The 27,030-nt window shown below is 61.0% G+C and overlaps 1 protein-coding gene across 1 annotated transcript in view; it reads right to left on the reverse strand.

Annotated features, from left to right (window-relative positions):
* LOC139240075 (brevican core protein-like) overlaps nucleotides 1–27,030 on the reverse strand; it is an 88,965-nt gene that overhangs the window by 54,233 nt on the left and 7,702 nt on the right.

The raw sequence follows: 27,030 nt of genomic DNA on the forward strand, positions 1-27,030 counted from the left end.
CTATCTCTCTCTCTCTCTCCCTGTCTCTCCCTCCCTCGCTCCCTGTCTCTCCCTATCTCTCTCTCCCTCCCTATCTCTTTCTCGCTCCCTGTCTCTCCCACCCTCGCTCCCTGTCTCTCTCTATCTTCCTCCCTGTCTCTCCCACCTTTGTTCCCTATCTCTCTCTCTCCCTCCCTCCCTCGCTCCCTCCCTATCTCTATCTCCCTCCCTGTCTCTCCCTCCCTCGCTCCCTGTCTCTCCCTATCTCTTTCTCGCTCCCTGTCTCTCCCACCCTCGCTCCCTGTCTCTCCCTATCTCTCTCTATTTCTATCTCCCTCCCTGTCTCTCACTCCCTCCATCCCTGCCATTGTACAAAAGACAGAGTCAAAGCAGAACCCCCCCCTGGGAACTTTGGTTCCCTACGAGGAGACACACCGCGAATGGCCAGGACAGGAAATGGCTACGTATTCCCGGGGGGTCCTTACCCGCCAGTTCCCAGTGAGTGTGCACTGCTCTGTACCTGGTCTTAAGCTCAACAGTTGGAACAGTAATGAATAAAGTTAACTGTCGGGCGTATTACTGACTCGAACATTCCCAAATCTGTAATAAGGATCGCGCACGGTGAACAGATGACACTGGGAGTTGGGGGGAACATTTAATGGACGTGAATGAACACAGAATGGAGACCCTCTTACCCTGAGCTGTGTCCGACAATGGGAGAGCAGTGGATAGGTCCTTGATCAGGAGGATCAGCAACAGGTAGGTGAACATCTCTGTCCTACACATAAACGGCAGAGAATTTTGTTAGCATCTCATCGGTGTCCCAACCCCACAGGGGCAGAACAGTCTGCACACGGAACTGCACACACAGAATTAGGAGGCGGCGGCCATTCGGCCCCTCGATCCTGCCCCGCCATTCAATGAGATCACGGCTGATCTTCGAGCTCAACTCCACTTTCCCGCCCGATCCCTCAAGTCCATTAACATCCAAAAACCTATCGATCTCAGCCTTGAATATACTCACAGACTGAGCCTCCACAGCCCTCTGGGGCAGAGAATTCCAAAGATTCACCACCCTCTGAGTGAAGAAATTCCTCCTCATCTCAGTCCTCAATGGCCGACCCCTTATCCTGAGACTGTGTGACCCCTGGTTCTAGACTCCCCAGCCCCGGGGGAAACACCCTCCCTGCATTTACCCTGTCAATCCCTGTAAGAGTGTTGTATGTTTCAATGAGATCACCTCTCATTCTTCTAAACTCCAGAGAATATCGGCCCAGTCTGCTCAATCTCTCCCCAAAGGACAATCCCCCCCATCCCAGGAATCAGTCTGGTGAACCTTCGCTGCACTCCCTCTGTGACAAGTATATCCTTCCTTAGGTAAGGAGACCCAAACTGTGCACAATACTCCAGGTGTGGTCTCCCCAGGGCCCGATATAGTCGCAGTACCTGTGGAGACAGAACGACATCTCGCAACGTGACACCCGTTGTTTATTTCAGGCGTTCCCCACTTCCTTCTCCCCGCCACTGGCGGCTGTGGCTTCAGCGGCCTCAGCCCCAAGCTCCGAAATTTATTTTTTTCTTTATTCATTCCCGGGATGCGGGTGTCGCTGGCCAAGGCCGGCATTTATTGCCCCTTGAGAAGGTGGTGGTGAGCCGCCTTCTTGAACCGCTGCAGTCCGTGTGGTGAAGGTGCTCCCACAGTGCTGTTAGGGAGGGAGTTCCAGGATTGTGACCCAGCGACGATGAAGGAACGGCCGATATATTTCCCAGTCGGGATGGTGTGTGACTGGGAGGGGAACGTGGAGGTGGTGGTGTTCCCATGGACCTGCTGCCCTTGACCTTCTAGGGGGTCTCCTAACCTGAGGAAGGACGTTCTTGCTATTGAGGGGGTGCAGTGAATGTTCACCAGACTGATTCCCGGGATGGCTGGGCTGACATATGAGGAGAGACTGGATCGACTGGGCCTGTATTCACTGGAGTTTAGAAGGATGAGGGGGGATCTCATAGAAACATATAAAATTCTGACGGGACTGGACAGGTTAGATGCAAGAAGAATGTTCCCGATGTTGGGGAAGTCCAGAACCAGGGGTCACAGTCTAAGGATAAGGGGGAAGCCATTTAGGACCGAGATGAGGAGAAACTTCTTCACCCAGAGAATTGTGAACCTGTGGAATTCTCTACCACAGAGAGTTGTTGAGGCCAGTTCGCTGGATATATTCAAAAGGGAGTTAGATGTGGCCCTTACGGCTAAAGGGATCAAGGGGTATGGAGAGAAAGCAGGAATGGGGTACTGAGGGAATGATCAGCCATGATCTTATTGAATGGTGGTGCAGGCTCGAAGGGCCAAATGGCCTGTTCCTGCACCTAGTTTCTATGTTTCTATGGGAGGGGTGTAAGGGGCTGGAGGAGGTTACAGAGATAGGGAGGGGTGTAGGGGCTGGAGGAGATTACACAGATAGGGAGGGGTGTAGAGGCTGGAGGAGGTTACAGAGATAGGGAGGGGAGTAGGGGCTGGAGGGGGTTACAGAGATAGGGAGGGGTGTAGGGGCTGGAGGAGGTTACAGAGATAGGGAGGGGTGTAGGGGCTGGAGGAGGTTACAGAGATAGGGAGGGGTGTAGGGGGTGACTGAGATAGGGAGGGGTGTAGGGGGTTACAGAGGTAGGGAGGGGTGTAGGGGGTTACAGAGATAGGGAGGGGTGTAGGGGGTTACTGAGATAGGGAGGGGTGTAGGGGGTTACTGAGGTAGCAGGGGTGTAGGGGCTGGAGGAGGTTACAGAGATAGGGAGGGGTGTAGGGGCTGGAGGAGGTTACAGAGATAGGGAGGGGTGTAGGGGCTGGAGGAGGTTACAGAGATAGGGAGGGGTGTAGGGGCTGGAGGAGGTTACAGAGATAGGGAGGGGTGTAGGGGCTGGAGGAGGTTACAGAGATAGGGAGGGGTGTAGGGGCTGGAGGAGGTTACAGAGATTGGGAGGGGTGTAGGGGTTGGAGGAGGTTACAGAGATAGGGAGGGGCGTAGGGGCTGGAGGGGGTTACAGAGATAGGGAGGGGTGTAGGGGCTGGAGGGGGTTACAGAGTTAGGGAGGGGTGTAGGGGCTGGATGAGGTTACAGAGATAGAGAGGGGTGTAGGGGGTTACAGAGATAGGGAGGGGTGTAGGGGCTGGAGGGGGTTACAGAGATAGGGAGGGGTGTAGGGGCTGGAGGGAGTTACAGAGATAGGGAGGGGTGTAGGGGCTGGAGGAGGTTACAGAGATAGAGAGAGGTGTAGGGGGTTACAGAGATAGGGAGGGGTGTAGGGGCTGGAGGGGGTTACAGAGATAGGGAGGGGTGTAGGGGCTGGAGGGGGTTACAGAGATAGAGAGAGGTGTAGGGGGTTACAGAGATAGGGAGGGGTGTAGGGGCTGGAGGAGGTTACAGAGATAGAGAGGGGTGTAGGGGGTTACAGAGATAGGGAGGGGTGTAGGGGCTGGAGGAGGTTACAGAGATTGGGAGGGGTGTAGGGGCTGGAGGAGGTTACAGAGATAGGGAGGGGCGTAGGGGCTGGAGGGGGTTACAGAGATAGGGAGGGGTGTAGGGGCTGGAGGGGGTTACAGAGTTAGGGAGGGGTGTAGGGGCTGGATGAGGTTACAGAGATAGAGAGGGGTGTAGGGGGTTACAGAGATAGGGAGGGGTGTAGGGGCTGGAGGGGGTTACAGAGATAGGGAGGGGTGTAGGGGCTGGAGGGAGTTACAGAGATAGGGAGGGGTGTAGGGGCTGGAGGAGATTACAGAGATAGGGAGGGGTGTAGAGGCTGGAGGAGGTTACAGAGATAGGGAGGGGAGTAGGGGCTGGAGGGGGTTACAGAGATAGGGAGGGGTGTAGGGGCTGGAGGAGGTTACAGAGATAGGGGGGGGTGTAGGGGCTGGAGGAGGTTACAGAGATAGGGAGGGGTGTAGGGGGTGACTGAGATAGGGAGGGGTGTAGGGGGTTACAGAGGTAGGGAGGGGTGTAGGGGGTTACAGAGATAGGGAGGAGTGTAGGGGGTTACTGAGATAGGGAGGGGTGTAGGGGGTTACAGAGGTAGCAGGGGTGTAGGGGCTGGAGGAGGTTACAGAGATAGGGAGGGGTGTAGGGGCTGGAGGAGGTTACAGAGATAGGGAGGGGTGTAGGGGCTGGAGGAGGTTACAGAGATTGGGAGGGGTGTAGGGGCTGGAGGAGGTTACAGAGATTGGGAGGGGTGTAGGGGCTGGAGGAGGTTACAGAGATAGGGAGGGGCGTAGGGGCTGGAGGGGGTTACAGAGATAGGGAGGGGTGTAGGGGCTGGAGGGGGTTACAGAGTTAGGGAGGGGTGTAGGGGCTGGATGAGGTTACAGAGATAGAGAGGGGTGTAGGGGGTTACAGAGATAGGGAGGGGTGTAGGGGCTGGAGGGGGTTACAGAGATAGGGAGGGGTGTAGGGGCTGGAGGGAGTTACAGAGATAGGGAGGGGTGTAGGGGCTGGAGGAGGTTACAGAGATAGAGAGAGGTGTAGGGGGTTACAGAGATAGGGAGGGGTGTAGGGGCTGGAGGGGGTTACAGAGATAGGGAGGGGTGTAGGGGCTGGAGGGGGTTACAGAGATAGAGAGAGGTGTAGGGGGTTACAGAGATAGGGAGGGGTGTAGGGGCTGGAGGAGGTTACAGAGATAGGGAGGGGTGTAGGGGCTGGAGGGGGTTACAGAGATAGGGAGGGGTGTAGGGGCTGGAGGAGGTTACAGAGATTGGGAGGGGTGTAGGGGCTGGAGGAGTTACAGAGATAGGATGGGGTGTAGGGGGCTGGAGGAGGTTACAGAGATAGGGAGGGGTGTAGGGGATGGAGGGGGTTACAGAGATAGAGAGGGGTGTAGGGGCTGGAGGGGGTTACAGAGATAGGGAGGGGTGTAGGGGATGGAGGGGGTTACAGAGATAGGGAGGGGTGTAGGGGCTGGAGGAGTGTAGGGGCTGGAGGAGTTACAGAGATAGGGAGGGGTGTAGGGGCTGGAGGAGTTACAGAGATAGGGAGGGGTGTGGGGGAGTAGGGGGTTACAGAGATAGGGAGGGGTGTGGGGGAGTAGGGGGTTACAGAGATAGGGAGGGGTGTGGGGGAGTAGGGGGTTACAGAGATAGGGAGAGGTGTGGGGGAGTAGGGGGTTACAGAGATAGGGAGGGGTGTAGGGGGCTCGAGGGGGTTACAGAGATAGGGAGGGGTGTGGGGGAGTAGGGGGTTACAGAGATAGGGAGGGGTGTAGGGGCTGGAGGGGGTTACAGAGATAGGGAGGGGTGTAGGGGCTGGAGGGGTTACAGAGATAGGGAGGGGTGTAGGGGCTGGAGGAGTTAGAGATAGGGAGGGGTGTAGGGGGCTCGAGGGGGTTACAGAGATAGGGAGGGTGTAGGGGGTTGGAGGAGGTTACAGAGATAGGGAGGGGTGTGGGGGAGTAGGGGGTTACAGAGATAGGGAGGGGTGTGGGGGAGTAGGGGGTTACAGAGATAGGGAGGGGTGTGGGGGAGTAGGGGGTTACAGAGATAGGGAGGGGTGTAGGGGCTGGAGGAGTTACAGAGATAGGGAGGGGTGTGGGGGAGTAGGGGGTTACAGAGATAGGGAGGGGTGTAGGGGCTGGAGGAGTTACAGAGATAGGGAGGGGTGTAGGGGCTGGAGGAGTTACAGAGATAGGGAGGGGTGTGGGGGAGTAGGGGGTTACAGAGATAGGGAGGGGTGTGGGGGAGTAGGGGGTTACAGAGATAGGGAGGGGTGTGGGGGAGTAGGGGGTTACAGAGATAGGGAGGGGTGTAGGGGCTGGAGGAGTTACAGAGATAGGGAGGGGTGTAGGGGCTGGAGGAGTTACAGAGATAGGGAGGGGTGTGGGGGAGTAGGGGGTTACAGAGATAGGGAGGGGTGTGGGGGAGTAGGGGGTTACAGAGATAGGGAGGGGTGTAGGGGCTGGAGGGGGTTACAGAGATAGGGAGGGGTGTAGGGGCTGGAGGAGGTTACAGAGATAGGGAGGGGTGTGGGGGAGTAGGGGGTTACAGAGATAGGGAGGGGTGTGGGGGCTGGAGGAGTTACAGAGATAGGGAGGGGTGTGGGGGAGTAGGGGGTTACAGAGATAGGGAGGGGTGTGGGGGGTTGGAGGAGGTTACAGAGATAGGGAGGGGTGTAGGGGCTGGAGGAGGTTACAGGGATAGGGAGGGGTGTAGGGGCTGGAGGGGGTTACAGAGATAGGGAGGGGTGTAGGGGCTGGAGGGGGTTACAGAGATAGGGAGGGGTGTAGGGGCTGGAGGAGTTACAGAGATAGGGAGGGGTGTGGGGGAGTAGGGGGTTACAGAGATAGAGAGGGGTGTAGGGGCTGGAGGAGTTACAGAGATAGAGAGGGGTGTGGGGGAGTAGGGGGTTACAGAGATAGGGAGGGGTGTGGGGGAGTAGGGGGTTACAGAGATAGGGAGGGGTGTGGGGGAGTAGGGGGTTACAGAGATAGGGAGGGGTGTAGGGGCTGGAGGAGTTACAGAGATAGGGAGGGGTGTGGGGGAGTAGGGGGTTACAGAGATAGGGAGGGGTGTGGGGGAGTAGGGGGTTACAGAGATAGGGAGGGGTGAGATACCTCTCTCCCCCCTCCCCCCAGCTCCCTGGGTGTGAGCAGAATCTCTCACTCCCGGTCGATGGTCTGTGCCAAGTCTGATCATCCCACTCGAGCTGACACACAATGGGATCTCCCTTTGCAGTCAGCTCACACTTGCTGCAGTTACAAAGCCCTTTCCTTTTTCCTTAAAGCGACAAATACATTCAACGTTTTCCCCTAAACCGCCGACTCTTCCCCTCGCCCAATTAGCAAATAAACGGCGTCTCATTCTGCGGCTTAAATACGAAGGGTTTGCGTGTGGAGTGGGATCGGCTCGTGTGTAAACGTGTCACTGGTTGCGATCGCAGGCTCCCGTCGTTCCCGTAGCGTTGCCGCAGACTCTCCCGGAATTTACAGCCAATGAATTATCGCTTTTGTCCAGAACTTGGAATCGATTCCCTTCCGTTTCATCTCCCCGCATTCAGCTTCGAAAAGCAGGCTTCGCCGGGAATTTTAATGCACTGTCCGAGAGAGAGAGACGAGAGCGCGAGGGAGGCGAGAGAGCGCGAGGGAGGCGGAGAGAGCGCGAGGGAGGCGAGAGAGAGCGCGAGGGAGGCGAGAGAGCGCGAGGGAGGCGGAGAGAGCGCGAGGGAGGCGGAGAGAGCGCGAGGGAGGCGGAGAGAGCGCGAGGGAGGCGAGAGAGAGCGCGAGGGAGGCGAGAGAGCGCGAGGGAGGCGAGAGAGCGTGAGGGAGGCGGAGAGAGCGCGAGGGAGGCGAGAGAGCGCGAGGGAGGCGAGAGAGCGCGAGGGAGGCGAGAGAGAGCGCGAGGGAGGCGAGAGAGCGCGAGGGAGGCGAGAGAGAGCGCGAGGGAGGCGAGAGAGCGCGAGGGAGGCGGAGAGAGCGCGAGGGAGGCGGAGAGAGCGCGAGGGAGGCGGAGAGAGCGCGAGGGAGGCGGAGAGAGCGCGAGGGAGGCGGAGAGCGCGCGAGGGAGGCGGAGAGAGCGCGAGGGAGGCGGAGAGAGCGCGAGCGAGGCGAGAGAGCGCGAGGGAGGCGGAGAGAGCGCGAGGGAGGCGAGAGAGCGCGAGGGAGGCGAGAGAGCGCGAGGGAGGCGAGAGAGCGCGAGGGAGGCGGAGAGACGGGGAGGGCGCGCAGGGCACAAGAGAGATATTTGGGGGGGGGTGAGGGGAAGGGAGAAGGGGTGAGGAGGGGAAAGGCCTCCAGTTTGCGAGAGGTGGTCGGAGAGCCAGCATTAGCAGCGACCCCATCGGACACGGGGGGGGAAATACAGATTTGCCCCACTTTGCACCGCACGACCTCTGACCCACCAGTGGCCCTTTGCACCAGACTCAAATCGCCACGGCGATCGGTGGGGAGGTAGTTGAATGGCAAGCGAGGGGACTAATTATCGGCCGGCCATGGAGGGATTTGTAAACGAGGATGAGAATTTTGAAATCGAGGCATTGTTGGACTGGGAGCCAATGTAGGTCAGTGAGCACAGGGGGTGATGGGTGAGTGGGACTGGGTGCGAGTTAGGACACGGGGTCAGTGAGCACAGGGGGTGATGGGTGAGTGGGACTGGGTGTGAGTTAGGACACGGGGCAGTGAGCACAGGGGGCGATGGGTGAGTGGGACTGGGTGAGAGTTAGGTCACGGGTCAGTGAGCACAGGGGGTGATGGGTGAGTGGGACTCGGTGCGAGTTAGGACACGGGGTCAGCGAGCACAGGGGGTGATGGGTGAGTGGGACTCGGTGTGAGTTAGGACATGGGGCAGCGAGCACAGGGGGTGATGGGTGAGTGGGACTCGGGGCGAGTTAGGACATGGGGCAGTGAGCACAGGGGGTGATGGGTGAGTGGGACTGGGTGTGAGTTAGGACACGGGGTCAGTGAGCACAGGGGGTGATGGGTGAGTGGGACTGGGTGTGAGTTAGGACACGGGGTCAGTGAGCACAGGGGGTGATGGGTGAGTGGGACTCGGTGCAAGTTAGGACACGGGGCAGTGAGCACAGGGGGCGATGGGTGAGTGGGACTGGGTGTGAGTTAGGACACGTGGTCAGTGAGCACAGGGGGTGATGGGTGAGTGGGACTCGGTGCGAGTTAGGACACGGGGCAGTGAGCACAGGGGGCGATGGGTGAGTGGGACTGGGTGAGAGTTAGGACACGAGGCAGTGAGCACAGGGGGTGATGGGTGAGCGGGACTCGGTGCGAGTTAGGACACGGGGCAGTGAGCACAGGGGGTGATGGGTGAGTGGGACTCGGTGCGAGTTAGGACACGGGGTCACTGAGCACAGGGGGTGATGGGTGAGTGGGACTGGGTGTGAGTTAGGACACGGGGCAGTGAGCACAGGGGGTGATGGGTGAGTGCGACTGGGTGTGAGTTAGGACACGGGGTCAGTGAGCACAGGAGGTGATGGGTGAGTGGGACTGGGTGTGAGTTAGGACACGGGGTCAGTGAGCACAGGGGGTGATGGGTGAGTGGGACTGGGTGCGAGTTAGGACACGGGTCAGTGAGCACAGGGGTTGATGGGTGAGTGGGACTGGGTGCGAGTTAGGACACGGGTCAGTGAGCACAGGGGGTGATGGGTGAGTGGGACTGGGTGTGAGTTAGGACACCGGGCAGTGAACACAGTGGGTGATGGGTGAGTGGGACTGGGTGCGAGTTAGGACACGGGGCAGTGAACACAGTGGGTGATGGGTGAGAGGCACTGGGTGCGAGTTAGGACACGGGGCAGTGAGCACAGGGGGTGATGGGTGAGTGGGACTGGGTGTGAGTTAGGACACGGGTCAGTGAGCACAGGGGGTGATGGGTGAGTGGGACTGGGTGTGAGTTAAGACACGGGGTCAGTGAGCACAGGGGGTGATGGGTGAGTGGGACTCGGTGCAAGTTAGGACACGGGGCAGTGAGCACAGGGGGCGATGGGTGAGTGGGACTGGGTGTGAGTTAGGACACGGGGTCAGTGAGCACAGGGGGTGATGGGTGAGTGGGACTCGGTGCGAGTTAGGACACGGGGCAGTGAGCACAGGGGGCGATGGGTGAGTGGGACTGGGTGAGAGTTAGGACACGGGGCAGTGAGCACAGGGGGTGATGGGTGAGCGGGACTCGGTGCGAGTTAGGACACGGGGCAGCGAGCACAGGGCGTGATGGGTGAGTGGGACTGGGTGAGAGTTAGGACACGGGTCAGCGAGCACAGGGGGTGATGGGTGAGTGGGACTCGGTGCGAGTTAGGACACGGGGTCAGCGAGCACAGGGGGCGATGGGTGAGTGGGACTGGGTGTGAGTTAGGACACGGGGCAGTGAGCACAGCGGGTGATGAGTGAGTGGGACTCGGTGCAAGTTAGGACACGGGTCAGCGAGCACAGCGGGTGATGGGTGAGTGGGACTGGGTGTGAGTTAGGACATGGGGCAGTGAGCACAGGGGGTGATGGTGAGTGGGACACGGTGTGAGTTAGGACACGGGGTCAGTGAGCACAGGGAGCGATGGGTGAGTGGGACTGGGTGTGAGTTAGGACACGGGGTCAGTGAGCACAGGGGGTGATGGGTGAGCGGGACTGGGTGCGAGTTAGGACACGGGTCAGTGAGCACAGGGGGTGATGGGTGAGTGGGACTCGGGGCGAGTTAGGACACAGGGTCAGTGAGCACAGGGGGTGATGGGTGAGCGGGACTTGGTGTGAGTTAGGACACGGGGTCAGTGAGCACAGGGGGTGATGGGTGAGTGGTACTGGGTGTGAGTTAGGACACGGGGTCAGTGAGCACAGGGGGTGATGGGTGAGTGGGACTGGGTGTGAGTTAGGACACGGGTCAGTGAGCACAGGGGGTGATGGGTGAGTGGGACTGGGTGTGAGTTACGACACGGGGCAGTGAGCACAGGGGGTGATGGGTGAGTGGGACTGGGTGTGAGTTAGGACACGGGGCAGTGAGCACAGGGGGTGATGGGTGAGCGGGACTCGGTGCGAGTTAGGACACGGGGCAGTGAGCACAGGGGGTGATGGGTGAGTGGGACTCGGTGCGAGTTAGGACACGGGGTCACTGAGCACAGGGGGTGATGGGTGAGTGGGACTGGGTGTGAGTTAGGACACGGGGCAGTGAGCACAGGGGGTGATGGGTGAGTGCGACTGGGTGTGAGTTATGACACGGGGTCAGTGAGCACAGGAGGTGATGGGTGAGTGGGACTGGGTGTGAGTTAGGACACGGGGTCAGTGAGCACAGGGGGTGATGGGTGAGTGGGACTGGGTGCGAGTTAGGACACGGGTCAGTGAGCACAGGGGGTGATGGGTGAGTGGGACTGGGTGTGAGTTAGGACACCGGGCAGTGAACACAGTGGGTGATGGGTGAGTGGGACTGGGTGCGAGTTAGGACACGGGGCAGTGAACACAGGGGGTGATGGGTGAGTGGGACTGGGTGTGAGTTAGGACACCGGGCAGTGAACACAGTGGGTGATGGGTGAGTGGGACTGGGTGCGAGTTAGGACACGGGGCAGTGAGCACAGGGGGTGATGGGTGAGTGGGACTGGGTGTGAGTTAGGACACCGGGCAGTGAACACAGTGGGTGATGGGTGAGTGGGACTGGGTGCGAGTTAGGACACGGGGCAGTGAACACAGGGGGTGATGGGTGAGAGGCACTGGGTGCGAGTTATGACACGGGGCAGTGAGCACAGGGGGGGATGGGTGAGCGGGACTGGGTGTGAGTTAGGACACGGGGTCAGTGAGCACAGGGGGTGATGGGTGAGTGGGACTGGGTGTGAGTTAGGACACGGGGTCAGTGAGCACAGGGGGTGATGGGTGAGTGGGACTCGGTGCGAGTTAGGACACGAGGCAGTGAGCACAGGGGGCGATGGGTGAGTGGGACTGGGTGTGAGTTAGGACACGGGGGCAGTGAGCACAGGGGGTGATGGGTGAGTGGGACTGGGTGTGAGTTAGGACACGGGGTCAGTGAGCACAGGGGGTGATGGGTGAGTGGGACTGGGTGCGAGTTAGGACACGGGTCAGTGAGCACAGGGGGTGATGGGTGAGTGGGACTGGATGTGAGTTAGGACACCGGGCAGTGAACACAGTGGGTGATGGGTGAGTGGGACTGGGTGCGAGTTAGGACACGGGGCAGTGAACACAGTGGGTGATGGGTGAGTGGCACTGGGTGCGAGTTAGGACACGGGGCAGTGAGCACAGGGTCGATGGCTGAGCGGGACTCGGTGTGAGTTAGGACACAGGTCAGTGAGCACAGGGGGTGATGTGTGAGCAGGACTGGGTGTGAGTTAGGACACGGGTCAGTGAGCACAGGGGGTGATGGGTGAGTGGCACTGGGTGCGAGTTAGGACACAGGGCAGTGAGCACAGGGGGTGATGGGTGAGTGGGACTCGGTGTGAGTTAGGACACGGGGCAGTGAGCACAGGGGGTGATGGGTGAGTGGGACTGGGTGTGAGTTAGGACACGGGGCAGTGAGCACAGGGAGTGATGGGTGAGCGGGACTCGGTGTGAGTTAGGACACGGGGCAGTGAGCACAGGGGGTGATGGGTGAGTGGGACTCGGTGCGAGTTAGGACACAGGTCAGCGAGCACAGGGGGTGATGGGTGAGTGGGACTCGGTGTGAGTTAGGACATGGGGCAGTGAGCACAGGGGGTGATGGGTGAGTGGGACTGGGTGTGAGTTAGGACACGGGGCACAGGGGGTGATGGGTGAGTGGGACTCGGTGTGAGTTAGGACACGGGGCAGTGAGCACAGGGGGTGATGGGTGAGCAGGACTCGGTGTGAGTTAGGACACGGGGCAGTGAGCACAGGTGGTGATGGGTGAGCGGGACTGGGTGCGAGTTAGGACACGGGGCAGTGAGCACAGAGGGTGATGGGTGAGTGGGACTGGGTGTGAGTTAGGACACGGGTCAGCGAGCACAGAGGGTGATGGGTGAGTGGGACTGGGTGTGAGTTAGGACACGGGTCAGTGAGCACAGGGAGTGATGGGTGAGTGGGACTCGGTGTGAGTTAGGACACAGGTCAGCGAGCACAGGGGGTGATGGGTGAGTGGGACTGGGTGTGAGTTAGGACACGGGGCAGTGAGCACAGGGGGTGATGGGTGAGTGGGACTGGGTGTGAGTTAGGACACGGGGCAGTGAGCACAGGGAGTGATGGGTGAGTGGGACTCGGTGCGAGTTAGGACACAGGTCAGCGAGCACAGGGGGTGATGGGTGAGTGGGACTCGGTGTGAGTTAGGACACGGGGTCAGTGAGCACAGGGGGTGATGGGTGAGTGGGACTGGGTGTGAGTTAGGACACGGGTCAGTGAGCACAGGGGGTGATGGATGAGCGGGACTCGGTGTGAGTTAGGACATGGGGCAGTGAGCACAGGGGGTGATGGGTGAGTGGGACTCGGTGTGAGTTAGGACATGGGGCAGTGAGCACAGGGGGTGATGGGTGAGTGGGACTGGGTGTGAGTTAGGACACGGGGCAGTGAGCACAGGGGGTGATGGGTGAGTGGGACTCGGTGTGAGTTAGGACACGGGGCAGTGAGCACAGGGGGTGATGGGTGAGTGGGACTGGGTGTGAGTTAGGACACAGGGCAGTGAGCACAGAGGGTGATGGGTGAGTGGGACTGGGTGCGAGTTAGGACACGGGTCAGTGAGCACGGGGTGATGGGTGAGTGGGACTCGGTGCGAGTTAGGACACGGGGTCAGTGAGCACAGGGGGTGATGGGTGAGTGGGACTCGGTGCGAGTTAGGACACGGGGTCAGTGAGCACATGGGGTGATGGGTGAGTGGGACTCGGTGCGAGTTAGGACACGGGGCAGTGAGCACAGCGGGTGATGGGTGAGTGGGACTGGGTGTGAGTTAGGACATGGGGCAGTGAACACAGGGGGTGATGGTGAGTGGGACACGGTGTGAGTTAGGACACGGGGTCAGTGAGCACAGGGAGCGATGGGTGAGTGGGACTGGGTGTGAGTTAGGACACGGGGTCAGTGAGCACAGGGGGTGATGGGTGAGCGGGACTGGGTGCGAGTTAGGACACGGGTCAGTGAGCACAGGGGGTGATGGGTGAGTGGGACTCGGGGCGAGTTAGGACACAGGGTCAGTGAGCACAGGGGGTGATGGGTGAGCGGGACTTGGTGTGAGTTAGGACACGGGGTCAGTGAGCACAGGGGGTGATGGGTGAGTGGGACTGGGTGTGAGTTAGGACACGGGGTCAGTGAGCACAGGGGGTGATGGGTGAGTGGGACTGGGTGTGAGTTAGGACACGGGTCAGTGAGCACAGGGGGTGATGGGTGAGTGGGACTGGGTGTGAGTTACGACACGGGGCAGTGAGCACAGGGGGTGATGGGTGAGTGGGACTGGGTGTGAGTTAGGACACGGGGCAGTGAGCACAGGGGGTGATGCGTGAGCGGGACTCGGTGCGAGTTAGGACACGGGGCAGTGAGCACAGGGGGTGATGGGTGAGTGGGACTGGGTGCGAGTTAGGACACGGGGTCACTGAGCACAGGGGGTGATGGGTGAGTGGGACTGGGTGTGAGTTAGGACACGGGGCAGTGAGCACAGGGGGTGATGGGTGAGTGCGACTGGGTGTGAGTTAGGACACGGGTCAGTGAGCACAGGGGGTGATGGGTGAGTGGGACTGGGTGCGAGTTAGGACACGGGGCAGTGAACACAGTGGGTGATGGGTGAGAGGCACTGGGTGCGAGTTATGACACGGGGCAGTGAGCACAGGGGGGGATGGGTGAGCGGGACTGGGTGTGAGTTAGGACACGGGGTCAGTGAGCACAGGGGGTGATGGGTGAGTGGGACTGGGTGTGAGTTAGGACACGGGGTCAGTGAGCACAGGGGGTGATGGGTGAGTGGGACTCGGTGCGAGTTAGGACACGAGGCAGTGAGCACAGGGGGCGATGGGTGAGTGGGACTGGGTGTGAGTTAGGACACGGGGGCAGTGAGCACAGGGGGTGATGGGTGAGTGGGACTGGGTGTGAGTTAGGACACGGGGTCAGTGAGCACAGGGGGTGATGGGTGAGTGGGACTGGGTGCGAGTTAGGACACGGGTCAGTGAGCACAGGGGGTGATGGGTGAGTGGGACTGGATGTGAGTTAGGACACCGGGCAGTGAACACAGTGGGTGATGGGTGAGTGGGACTGGGTGCGAGTTAGGACACGGGGCAGTGAACACAGTGGGTGATGGGTGAGTGGCACTGGGTGCGAGTTAGGACACGGGGCAGTGAGCACAGGGTCGATGGGTGAGCGGGACTCGGTGTGAGTTAGGACACAGGTCAGTGAGCACAGGGGGTGATGGGTGAGCAGGACTGGGTGTGAGTTAGGACACGGGTCAGTGAGCACAGGGGGTGATGGGTGAGTGGCACTGGGTGCGAGTTAGGACACAGGGCAGTGAGCACAGGGGGTGATGGGTGAGTGGGACTCGGTGTGAGTTAGGACACGGGGCAGTGAGCACAGGGGGTGATGGGTGAGTGGGACCGGGTGTGAGTTAGGACACGGGGCAGTGAGCACAGGGAGTGATGGGTGAGCGGGACTCGGTGTGAGTTAGGACACGGGGCAGTGAGCACAGTGGGTGATGGGTGAGTGGGACTCGGTGCGAGTTAGGACACAGGTCAGCGAGCACAGGGGATGATGGGTGAGTGGGACTCGGTGTGAGTTAGGACATGGGGCAGTGAGCACAGGGGGTGATGGGTGAGTGGGACTGGGTGTGAGTTAGGACACGGGGCACAGGGGGTGATGGGTGAGTGGGACTCGGTGTGAGTTAGGACACGGGGCAGTGAGCACAGGGGGTGATGGGTGAGCAGGACTCGGTGTGAGTTAGGACACGGGGCAGTGAGCACAGGTGGTGATGGGTGAGCGGGACTGGGTGCGAGTTAGGACACGGGGCAGTGAGCACAGAGGGTGATGGGTGAGTGGGACTGGGTGTGAGTTAGGACACGGGTCAGCGAGCACAGAGGGTGATGGGTGAGTGGGACTGGGTGTGAGTTAGGACACGGGTCAGTGAACACAGGGAGTGATGGGTGAGTGGGACTCGGTGTGAGTTAGGACACAGGTCAGCGAGCACAGGGGGTGATGGGTGAGTGGGACTGGGTGTGAGTTAGGACACGGGGCAGTGAGCACAGGGGGTGATGGGTGAGTGGGACTGGGTGTGAGTTAGGACACGGGGCAGTGAGCACAGGGAGTGATGGGTGAGTGGGACTCGGTGCGAGTTAGGACACAGGTCAGCGAGCACAGGGGGTGATGGGTGAGTGGGACTCGGTGTGAGTTAGGACACGGGGTCAGTGAGCACAGGGGGTGATGGGTGAGTGGGACTGGGTGTGAGTTAGGACACGGGTCAGTGAGCACAGGGGGTGATGGATGAGCGGGACTCGGTGTGAGTTAGGACATGGGGCAGTGAGCACAGGGGGTGATGGGTGAGTGGGACTCGGTGTGAGTTAGGACATGGGGCAGTGAGCACAGGGGGTGATGGGTGAGTGGGACTGGGTGTGAGTTAGGACACGGGGCAGTGAGCACAGGGGGTGATGGGTGAGTGGGACTCGGTGTGAGTTAGGACACGGGGCAGTGAGCACAGGGGGTGATGGGTGAGTGGGACTGGGTGTGAGTTAGGACACAGGGCAGTGAGCACAGAGGGTGATGGGTGAGTGGGACTGGGTGCGAGTTAGGACACGGGTCAGTGAGCACGGGGTGATGGGTGAGTGGGACTCGGTGCGAGTTAGGACACGGGGTCAGTGAGCACAGGGGGTGATGGGTGAGTGGGACTCGGTGTGAGTTAGGACACGGGGTCAGTGAGCACAGGGGGTGATGGGTGAGTGGGACTCGGTGCGAGTTAGGACACGGGGCAGTGAGCACAGGGGGTGATGGGTGAGTGGGACTTGGTGCGATTTAGGACACGGGGCAGTGAGCACAGGGGGTGATGGGTGAGTGGGACTGGGTGCGAGTTAGGACACGGGGCAGTGAGCACAGTGGGTGATGGGTGAGCGGGACTGGGTGTAAGTTAGGACACGGGGGCAGTGAGCACAGGGAGTGATGGGTGAGTGGGACTGGGTGTGAGTTAGGACACGGGGCAGTGAGCACAGGGGGTGATGGGTGAGTGGGACTGGGTGTGAGTTAGGACACGGGGCAGTGAGCACAGGGAGTGATGGGTGAGTGGGACTCGGTGCGAGTTAGGACACAGGTCAGCGAGCACAGGGGGTGATGGGTGAGTGGGACTCGGTGTGAGTTAGGACACGGGGTCAGTGAGCACAGGGGGTGATGGGTGAGTGGGACTGGGTGTGAGTTAGGACACGGGTCAGTGAGCACAGGGGGTGATGGATGAGCGGGACTCGGTGTGAGTTAGGACATGGGGCAGTGAGCACAGGGGGTGATGGGTGAGTGGGACTCGGTGTGAGTTAGGACATGGGGCAGTGAGCACAGGGGGTGATGGGTGAGTGGGACTCGGTGTGAGTTAGGACACGGGGCAGTGAGCACAGGGGGCGATGGGTGAGTGGGACTCCGTGTGAGTTAGGACACAGGGTCAGTGAGCACAGTGGGTGATGGGTGAGTGGGACTCCGTGTGAGTTAGGACACAGGGTCAGTGAGCACAGGGGGTGATGGGTGAGTGGGACTCGGTGCGAGTTAGGACACGGGGCAGTGAGCACAGCGGGTGATGGGTGAGTGGGACTGGGTGTGAGTTAGGACACGGGGCAGTGAGCACAGGGGGTGATGGGTGAGTGGGACTGGGTGTGAGTTAGGACACGGGGCAGTGAGCACAGGGGGTGATGGGTGAGCGGGACTGGGTGTGAGTTAGGACACGGGGCAGTGAGCACAGGGGGTGATGGGTGAGCGGGACTGGGTGTGAGTTAGGACACGGGGGCAGTGAGCACAGGGGGTGATGGGTGAGTGGGACTGGGTGTGAGTTAGGACACGGGGCAGTGAGCACAGGGGGTGATGGGTGAGTGGGACTGGGTGTGAGTTAGGACACGGGGCAGTGAGCACAGGGGGTGATGGGTGAGCGGGACTGGGTGTGAGTTAGGACACGGGGCAGTGAGCACAGGGGGTGATGGGTGAGCGGGACTGGGTGTGAGTTAGGACACGGGGCAGTGAGCACAGGGGGTGATGGGTGAGCGGGACTGGGTGTGAGTTAGGACACGGGGGCGGTCGAGTTTAGGACGAGCTGATGTTGAGAAGAGGGGGAAAGCCAGTTTGTGAGGTGGAGTTCGAAATTGAACAGGGACCTCTACCACCTCGAAGGACAAGGGCAGCAGGTGCATGGGAGCACCACCACCTCCACATTCCCCTCCCAGTCACACACCATCCCCACTGGGAAATATATCGGCCGTTCCTTCCTCGTCGCTGGGTCACAATCCTGGAACTCCCTCCCTAACAGCACTGTGGGAGCACCTTCACCACACGGACTGCAGCGGTTCAAGAAGGAGCTCACCACCACCTTCTCAAGGGGCGATTAGGGATGGGCAATAAACGCCGGCCTTGCCAGAGACACCCACAGCCCAGGAATGAATGAATAAAACCTATGTCCTTGATCCAGCTTTTGGCCACCTGTTCTCATATCTCCCTTTTTTCCAAACCACCTCCCAACCCCCCAACAACTCTGAGACGGGCCCGGTGACGGTTGATTTTTGGCTGAGCGATTGAAGCGGTGCTCTGGTCTTAAAGTTGAAAATACGGCACGATTCCCAGAAATATCTCCACAAGGTCATCCCGTGCGCACACACCTGGGGGAGGGTCCCAGGGTCCGATCTGTGCTGAGTGAGGCCCCTCAACGGTGGGGGGGGAGGGGCGAGGCGGGGGGAGGGGCGAGACGGTGGGGGGAGGGGCGAGACGGTGGGGGGAGGGGCGAGGCGGGGGGAGGGGCGAGACGGTGGGGGGAGGGGCGAGACGGTGGGGGGAGGGGCGAGACGGTGGGGGGAGGGGCGAGACGGTGGGGGGAGGGGCGAGACGGTGGGGGGAGGGGCGAGACGGGGGGGAGGGGCGAGACGGGGGGAGGGGCGAGACGGGGGGGAGGGGCGAGACGGGGGGAGGGGCGAGACGGGGGGAGGGGCGAGACGGGGGGAGGGGCGAGACGGGGGAGGGGCGAGACGGGGGGAGGGGCGATACGGGGGGAGGGGCGAGACGGTGGGGGGAGGGGCGAGACGGTGGGGGGAGGGGCGAGACGGTGGGGGGGAGGGGCGAGACGGGGGGGAGGGGCGAGACGGTGGGGGGAGGGGCGAGACGGGGGGGGAGGGGAGAGACGGTGGGGGGAGGGGAGAGACGGTGGGGGGAGGGGCGAGACGGGGGGGGAGGGGCGAGACGGTGGGGGGAGGGGCGAGACGGTGGGGGGAGGGGCGAGACGGGGGGAGGGGAGAGACGGTGGGGGGAGGGGAGAGACGGTGGGGGGAGGGGCGAGACGGTGGGGGGGGAGGGGAGAGACAGTGGGGGGAGGGGAGAGACGGTGGGGGGAGGGGAGAGACGGTGGGGGGAGGGGCGAGACGGGGGGGGAGGGGCGAGACGGGGGGAGGGGAGAGACGGTGGGGGAGGGGAGAGACGGTGGGGGAGGGGAGAGACGGTGGGGGGAGGGGCGAGACGGTGGGGGGAGGGGCGAGACGGTGGGGGGGGAGGGGAGAGACAGTGGGGGGAGGGGCGAGACGGTGGGGGGAGGGGCGAGACGGTGGGGGGGGAGGGGAGAGACGGGGGGGAGGGGCGAGACGGGGGGGAGGGGCGAGACGGGGGGGGGGAGGGGCGAGACGGGGGGGGGGAGGGGAGAGACGGGGGGGAGGGGAGAGACGGTGGGGGGAGGGGCGAGACGGGGGGGGAGGGGCGAGACGGGGGGGGGAGGGGCGAGACGGGGGGGGAGGGGAGAGACGGGGGGGGGAGGGGCGAGACGGGGGGGGAGGGGCGAGACGGGGGGGGGAGGGGCGAGACGGGGGGAGGGGAGAGACGGGGATGGGGAGAGACGGTGCGGGGAGCGGAGAGACGGGGGGAGGGGAGAGACGGGGGGGGGGAGGGGAGAGACAGTGGGGGGAGGGGCGAGACGGTGGGGGGAGGGGCGAGACGGGGGGAGGGGAGAGACGGGGGGAGGGGAGAGACGGTGGGGGGAGGGGCGAGACGGGGGGGAGGGGCGAGACGGGGGGGGGAGGGGCGAGACAGTGGGGGGAGGGGCGAGATGGGGGGGAGGGGAGAGACGGTGGGGGGAGGGGAGAGACGGTGGGGGGAGGGGAGAGACGGTGGGGGGAGGGGCGAGACGGTGGGGGGAGGGGAGAGACGGTGGGGGAGGGGAGAGACGGGGGGGGGGAGGGGCGAGACGGTGGGGGGAGGGGCGAGACGGTGGGGGGAGGGGAGAGACGGTGGGGGGAGGGGCGAGACGGTGGGGGGAGGGGCGAGACGGTGGGGGGAGGGGAGAGACGGTGGGGGAGGGGAGAGACGGGGGGGGGGAGGGGAGAGACAGTGGGGGGAGGGGCGAGACGGTGGGGGGAGGGGCGAGACGGGGGGGGAGGGGCGAGACGGGGGGGGAGGGGCGAGACGGGGGGAGGGGAGAGACGGGGGGGGGGAGGGGCGAGACAGTGGGGGGAGGGGAGAGACGGGGGGGGAGGGGAGAGACGGTGGGGGGAGGGGCGAGACGGTGGGGGGAGGGGCGAGATGGGGGGGAGGGGAGAGACGGTGGGGGGAGGGGCGAGACGGTGGGGGGAGGGGAGAGACGGTGGGGGGAGGGGAGAGACGGTGGGGGGAGGGGCGAGACGGTGGGGGGAGGGGAGAGACGGTGGGGGAGGGGAGAGACGGTGGGGGAGGGGAGAGACGGTGGGGGAGGGGAGAGACGGTGGGGGAGGGGCGAGACGGTGGGGGAGGGGCGAGACGGGGGGGGGGGGAGGGGAGAGACAGTGGGGGGAGGGGCGAGACGGGGGGGAGGGGAGAGACGGGGGGGAGGGGAGAGACGGGGGGGAGGGGAGAGACGGGGTGGGGGGGGGGAGAGACGGGGTGGGGGGGGGAGAGACGGTGGGGGGGAGGGGAGAGACGGGGGGGGAGGGGAGAGACAGTGGGGGGAGGGGAGAGACGGGGGGAGGGGAGGGGAGAGACGGTGGGGGGAGGGGAGAGACGGGGGGGGAGGGGAGAGATGGGGGGGGAGGGGAGAGATGGGGGGGAGGGGCGAGACGGGGGGGGAGGGGAGAGACGGGGGGGGAGGGGCGAGACAGTGGGGGGAGGGGAGAGACGGGGGGAGGGGAGGGGAGAGACGGTGGGGGGAGGGGAGAGACGGGGTGGGGGGGGGAGAGACGGGGGGGGGAGGGGAGAGACAGTGGGGGGAGGGGAGAGACGGGGGGAGGGGAGGGGAGAGACGGTGGGGGGAGGGGAGAGACGGGGTGGGGGGGGGGGGAGGACGGTGGGGGGGAGGGGAGAGACAGTGGGGGGAGGGGAGAGACGGGGGGAGGGGAGGGGAGAGACGGTGGGGGGAGGGGAGAGACGGGGTGGGGGGGGGAGAGACGGTGGGGGGGAGGGGCGAGACGGGGGGGGAGGGGAGAGACGGGGGGGGGAGGGGCGAGACAGTGGGGGGAGGGGAGAGACGGGGGGAGGGGAGGGGAGAGACGGTGGGGGGAGGGGAGAGACGGGGGGGAGGGGAGAGACGGGGTGGGGGGGGGAGAGACGGTGGGGGGGAGGGGAGAGACAGTGGGGGGGAGGGGAGAGACGGGGGGAGGGGAGGGGAGAGACGGGGGGAGGGGAGAGACGGAGATACAGAAACTGAGCTCTCTGGGAATGTGAGTGCAGCCAGAGTGCGGGGGTCTCTGTCCCCCCCCCCCCTCGCTCTCTGCAGGAACCCGGTCAGTCGATGACTCGGTGCAGCAAAGGTTAAATTATAATCGTTAACCTTCAGCTAATGAGTTGTCCTAGATTTAATTCCCTGATCCCTCACCGTCTGCCTCTCTGTGTCTCGCTGTACACGACTCCCCTTTCTAAATCTAACCCACAAAGTCTAACAATAAACTGATGGAGGCTGCACGGGGAGATCGGGGGCAGGAAGGCCGCTCGGAGACCCTCACCTCCGCTCCCAACCCTTGCCCGCTGCATCCTGCACTCGCTCATCTCCACAGAGACCCACAGTCTCACTAAACACTGCCAGGGAGCACAATGATCCGAGAGAGAGGGGGAGAGAGAGAGAGGGGGGGGGGGGGGGGAGAGCGAGCGAGGGGGGGGGGGGGGGGGAGAGAGAGAGAGAGGGGGGGGGGGAGAGCGAGAGAGGGGGGGGGAGAGAAAGAGGGGGGGGGGAGAGCGAGAGAGGGGGGGGAAGAGCGAGCGAGAGGGGGGGGGGAGCGAGCGAGAGGGGGGGGAGAGAGAGAGGCGGGGGGGTGGAGAGAGAGGGAGGGGGAGAGAGAGAGGGAGGGGGAGAGAGGGAGAAGGAGGGGGAGGGAGGGAGAAGGAGGGGGAGGGAGGGGGAGAGAAGGAGGAAGGGATGGAGGGAGGGGGAGAGAAGGAGGGAGGGAGGGAGGGAGGGAGGGGGAGAGAGGGAGGGAGGGAGGGAGGGAGGGAGGGGGAGAGAAGGAGGGAGAGAGGGGGAAAGAAGGAGGGAGGGAGGGGGAAAGAAGGAGGGAGGGAGGGAGGGAGGGGGAAAGAAGGAGGGAGGGAGGGGGAGAGAAGGAGGGAGGGAGGGGGAGAGAAGGAGGGAGGGCGGGGGAGAGAAGGAGGGAGGGCGGGGGAGAGAAGGAGGGAGGGAGGGGGAGAGAAGGAGGGAGGGAGGGGGAGAGAAGGAGGGAGGGAGGGGGAGAGAAGGAGGGAGGGAGGGGGAGAGAAGGGGGGAGGGAGGGGGAGAGAAGGAGGGAGGGAGGGGGAGAGAAGGAGGGAGGGAGGGGGAGAGAAGGAGGGAGGGAGGGGGAGAGAAGGAGGGAGGGAGGGGGAGAGAAGGAGGGAGGGAGGGGGAGAGAAGGAGGGGGAGAGAAGGAGGGAGGGAGGGGGAGAGAAGGAGGGGGAGAGAAGGAGGGAGGGAGGGGGAGAGAAGGAAGGAGGGAGGGGGAGAGAAGGAGGGAGGGAGGGGGAGAGAAGGAGGGAGGGAGGGGGAGAAGGAGGGAGGGGGAGAGAAGGAGGGAGGGGGAGAGAAGGAGGGAGGGGGAGAGGGAGGGATGGAGGGGGAGAAAGGGAGGGAGGGAGTCATGTATCTTACATTATTATATATAACTGTATGCTAACATGCTATACATGACTGTAATAAGATATGACCTGTAACCACCAGTATACCTTACCACCGGGGGTGCACTTGCAAGAGACAGGTATATAAGGACAGGTCTCAGGCAAGTGCAGCATTCCAGAGCTGTGAAATAAAGGTGCAGGTCCAGAGTGACCTTGACTTCACTACATGCCTCGTGTGAGTCTGTACTGAGGGGACAGGATTTTACAGTGGCGACGGGTTACGGGATTACAGAATCCACAGAATGGCGAACAACGGATCAGATGAAAAGTACAATGCGGGAGACAATTGGGAGGACTTTATAGAAAGGCTCCAGCAAAGCTTTGTAACCAAAGACTGGTTAGGCGATGATAAGGCAGACAAGAGAAGAGCCCATCTCTTGACCAGCTGTGGCTCGAAAACATACGCTTTAATGACGGACCTGTTGGCACCCGAGAAATCAGCAAGCAAGGCGTTTGAAGAATTGAGCACATTGGTAAGAGACCACCTGAAGCCAGTGAGCAGCCTACACATGGCCAGACACAGGTTCTACAACTACAGACGCTGTGTGGGCCAGAGCATACCCGACTTCGTGGCGGAACTTCGGAGGTTGGCTAGTTTATGTGAGTTCTCCGATGAACTGAGGAGAGAAATGCTGAGAGACTTTTTCATTGAAGGAATAGGCCACGCAGGCATATTCCGAAAGCTCATAGAGACCAAGAACCTGACCTTAGAGGCAGCAGCACTGGTTGCACAGACATTCTTGGTAGGGGAAGAAGAAACGAGGTTGATTGACAATGCGGGTACGACAACTAACGAAATATCGGAACAAGAAGTTCACAACACTAAACAAGCTGCTACCCCCACACACAGACAACACCGGGAGAACAGGCTCTCGACAGCAGGCAGAAGTCATCAAGGGCCACAGGAACGGCCGTTCACACCTCGTCAACCCATAATGCGAGTAATCAACTACAAACTGAGAGAAGCTCAAGAGAGATCAGCCAGACGCAGCTCATCCTTTGGGAACACTTTGAACAATGGAACAGGTCTGTGCTGGAGGTGTGGGGGTGGTCACTCGGCAAGGGGATGTCGATTTCAGCAGGCTGTTTGCAGGAACTGTGAATATACAGGGCATTTGGCCCGCATGTGCAAAAAAATGGCAGCTCGGCTGGTATACGAATCGGATGGGTCGGAAAGTGGACCAGAAGATGGTGGGGACAGTACCCGGGACACCGATGTACAGCGGGTCAACACGATCAATGGCCGCTGCTCCTACAACAGGACGCCTCCTATAATGATGAGGGTCCTACTCAACGGGATATCTGTCAACATGGAGCTGGATACGGGAGCGAGTCAATCTCTCATGGGCGCTCAACAATTTGAACAACTGTGGCCGCATAAAAGAGACAGACCAAAACTCACAAGGGTCGACACCAAACTAAGGACCTATACCAAAGAAATCGTACCAGTCCTCGGCAGTGCCATGCTCTCGGTCACACACAAAGGGACAGTGAACCGACTTCCCCTGTGGATTGTCCCCGGAGACCCCCCAGCACTGCTGGGGAGAAGCTGGCTGGCAAAACTAAACTGGAAATGGGATGATGTCCATGCCATGTCATTAGAGGAACGGACCTCCTGCTCAACAGTTATAAAGCGATTTGAACATCTCTTTCAGCCAGGTGTGGGCACTTTCAAAGGGGCCAAAGTCAAAATCTACATCACACAGGATGCTAGACCGGTCCATCACAAGGCCAGAGCTGTACCCTATGTGATGAGGGAAAAGATTGAACACGAACTAGTCAGGCTTCTGCGGGAAGGCATTATATCACCTGTGGAATTTAGCGACTGGGTAAGTCCCATCGTCCCAGTCATGAAGCCTGATGGATCCGTACGAATCTGTGGGGACTACAAATGTACCATAAACAGAGTCTCCCTACAGGACCAGTACCCGCTGCCCAGAGCGGAGGACTTATTCGCCACATTGGCTGGAGGTAAACTTTTCTCAAAATTAGACCTCACATCTGCGTATATGATGCAAGAATTGACCGAGGAATCCAAGCTACTCACCACCATCAACACACATCGAGGCCTTTTCATGTACAATCGATGTCCATTCGGCATCAGGTCGGCAGCTGCCATATTCCAGCGCAACATGGAGAGTCTGCTCAAGTCCATCCCGGGGACGGTTGTATTTCAAGACGACATACTTATCACGGGCAGGGACACCGACTCCCATCTCCGTAATTTGGAGGAAGTACTAAAGCGGTCGGATTGGGTAGGCCTACGAGTCAAGAAATCCAAGTGCCTGTTTCTCGCACCCGAGGTTGAATTTTTGGGCAGAAGGATTGCCGCTGATGGAATCCGCCCAACAGAGTCCAAAACAGAAGCAATTCGCCTGGCACCCAGGCCCCGGAATGTCTCAGAACTGCGCGCCTTTCTCGGGCTACTCAATTACTTTGGGAACTTTATGCAGAACTTAAGCACGCTGCTGGAGCCTCTCCATGTGCTACTCAGGAAGGGGTGCGATTGGTTTTGGGGGGACGCCCAGGAACGTGTCTTCAATAAGGCACGCAACCTTCTGTGTTCCAACAGTGTTTTGACTTTCTTTGACTCAGGTAAAAAGCTAGTTCTCACATGCGATGCGTCAGCGTATGGGGTCAGGTGCGTTTTGCAACATGTCAATAGTGCGGGCAAATTACAACCCATAGCTTATGCCTCCAGGTCACTTTCGCGGGCGGAGCGCGGGTACAGAATGGTAGAGAAGGAGGCGCTCGCGTGCGTGTACGGTGTCAAAAAGATGCACCAATACCTTTTCGGGGCAAAGTTCGCGTTAGAAACCGACCACAAGCCCCTCACGTCCTTCCTATCCAAGAGCAAGGCAATAAACGCCAACGCCTCGCCGCGAATTCAACGGTGGGCACTCATGCTGGCGTCCTACGACTATACCATAAGGCACAGACCAGGCACAGACAACTGTGCCGACGCACTCAGCAGGCTACCCCTGGCGACCACGGAAGGGTCTGACGAACAGGACTGTGAGATAGTCATGGCAATCAATGCCTTTGAGTCCACAGGTTCGCCCATGACGGCTCGCCAAATCAGAGCCTGGATGGCCAGCGACCCCACGTTATCCTTAGTAAAAAGATGTGTTCTAACCGGTGACTGGGCAGAGGCTCGCGATGCCTGCTCCGAGGAATTAAAACCCTTTCACAGGCGCATGCATGAGCTATCACTACAAGCAGACTGCCTGATGTGGGGCAGCCGAGTAGTCATGCCTCTGCAAGGCAGAGAGGCATTTGTCCGGGAGCTCCACCGCGAGCACCCGGGGATCGTTCTCATGAAGGCCATAGCCAGATCCCACGTCTGGTGGCCTGGTATGACGCGGACTTGGAGCTCTGCGTCCGAAGATGCACCATTTGTGCCCAACTCAGTAATGCCCCCAGGGAGGCTCCCCTGAGCCCCTGGCCCTGGCCTACCAAACCGTGGTCGCGGGTGCACGTAGACTATGCGGGCCCATTCATGGGCAAAATGTTCCTCGTAGTTGTAGATGCATTTTCAAAGTGGATCGAATGCACCATTTTAAACTCGAGCACAACCTCCACCACTGTGGAGAGCCTCGCAACCATGTTTGCAACGCACGGAATCCCTGACATATTGGTCAGTGACAACGGTCCGTGCTTCACCAGCGCAGAATTCCAAGACTTTATAATTGACCACAGCATAAATCACATCAAGACTGCACCGTTCAAGCCGGCCTCCAACAGCCAGGTGGAGAGAGCAGTGCAGATCATTAAACAAGGCATGCTTAAAATCCAAGGTCCCACGCTGCAGGGTCGCCTGTCGCGACTGCTGCTGGCATACAGATCTCGTCCGCACTCACTGACTGGGATCCCCCCCGCGCAACTGTTGATGAAAAGGATTTTAAAGACAAGGCTCTCATTAATCCTCCCAGACATGCACGAAATCGTTGAGGCAAAGCGCCGTAAGCCGACTGAGTACCATGACAGAAATTCGAGGGGGAGATGGAATGAGATAGGGGACAAAGTGTTTGTACTAAACTATGGCAGGGGTCCCCAATGGCTTGCAGGGACAGTAACGGGCAAGGAAGGAAACAGGCTACTGTTAGTACAAATGGACAATGGCAAAACCTGCCGGAGGCATGTAGACCAAGTCAAAAGCAGATTTACCAACAACACTGCGGAACCAGAGGCAGACTACAATGTGGAACTCGCACCACACCTGGTGGACAGACAGAGGGAACAACCTGAGGAAAGGGCAATCCCAACAGACAGCCCAGGCGAGTCAACAACAATCACACCAATCGAAACAGACAGCCCAGGCGAGATACCACACCCAAAGAAAAACAGACACCAAGGCAAACAACTGAACCACAACTCAGACGCTCCACGCAAGAGCATAGACCACCTGAGAGA

This window comes from Pristiophorus japonicus, chromosome 30 (assembly GCF_044704955.1).
Source record: "Pristiophorus japonicus isolate sPriJap1 chromosome 30, sPriJap1.hap1, whole genome shotgun sequence".
In the NCBI taxonomy this organism is placed as follows: Eukaryota; Metazoa; Chordata; class Chondrichthyes; family Pristiophoridae; genus Pristiophorus; species Pristiophorus japonicus.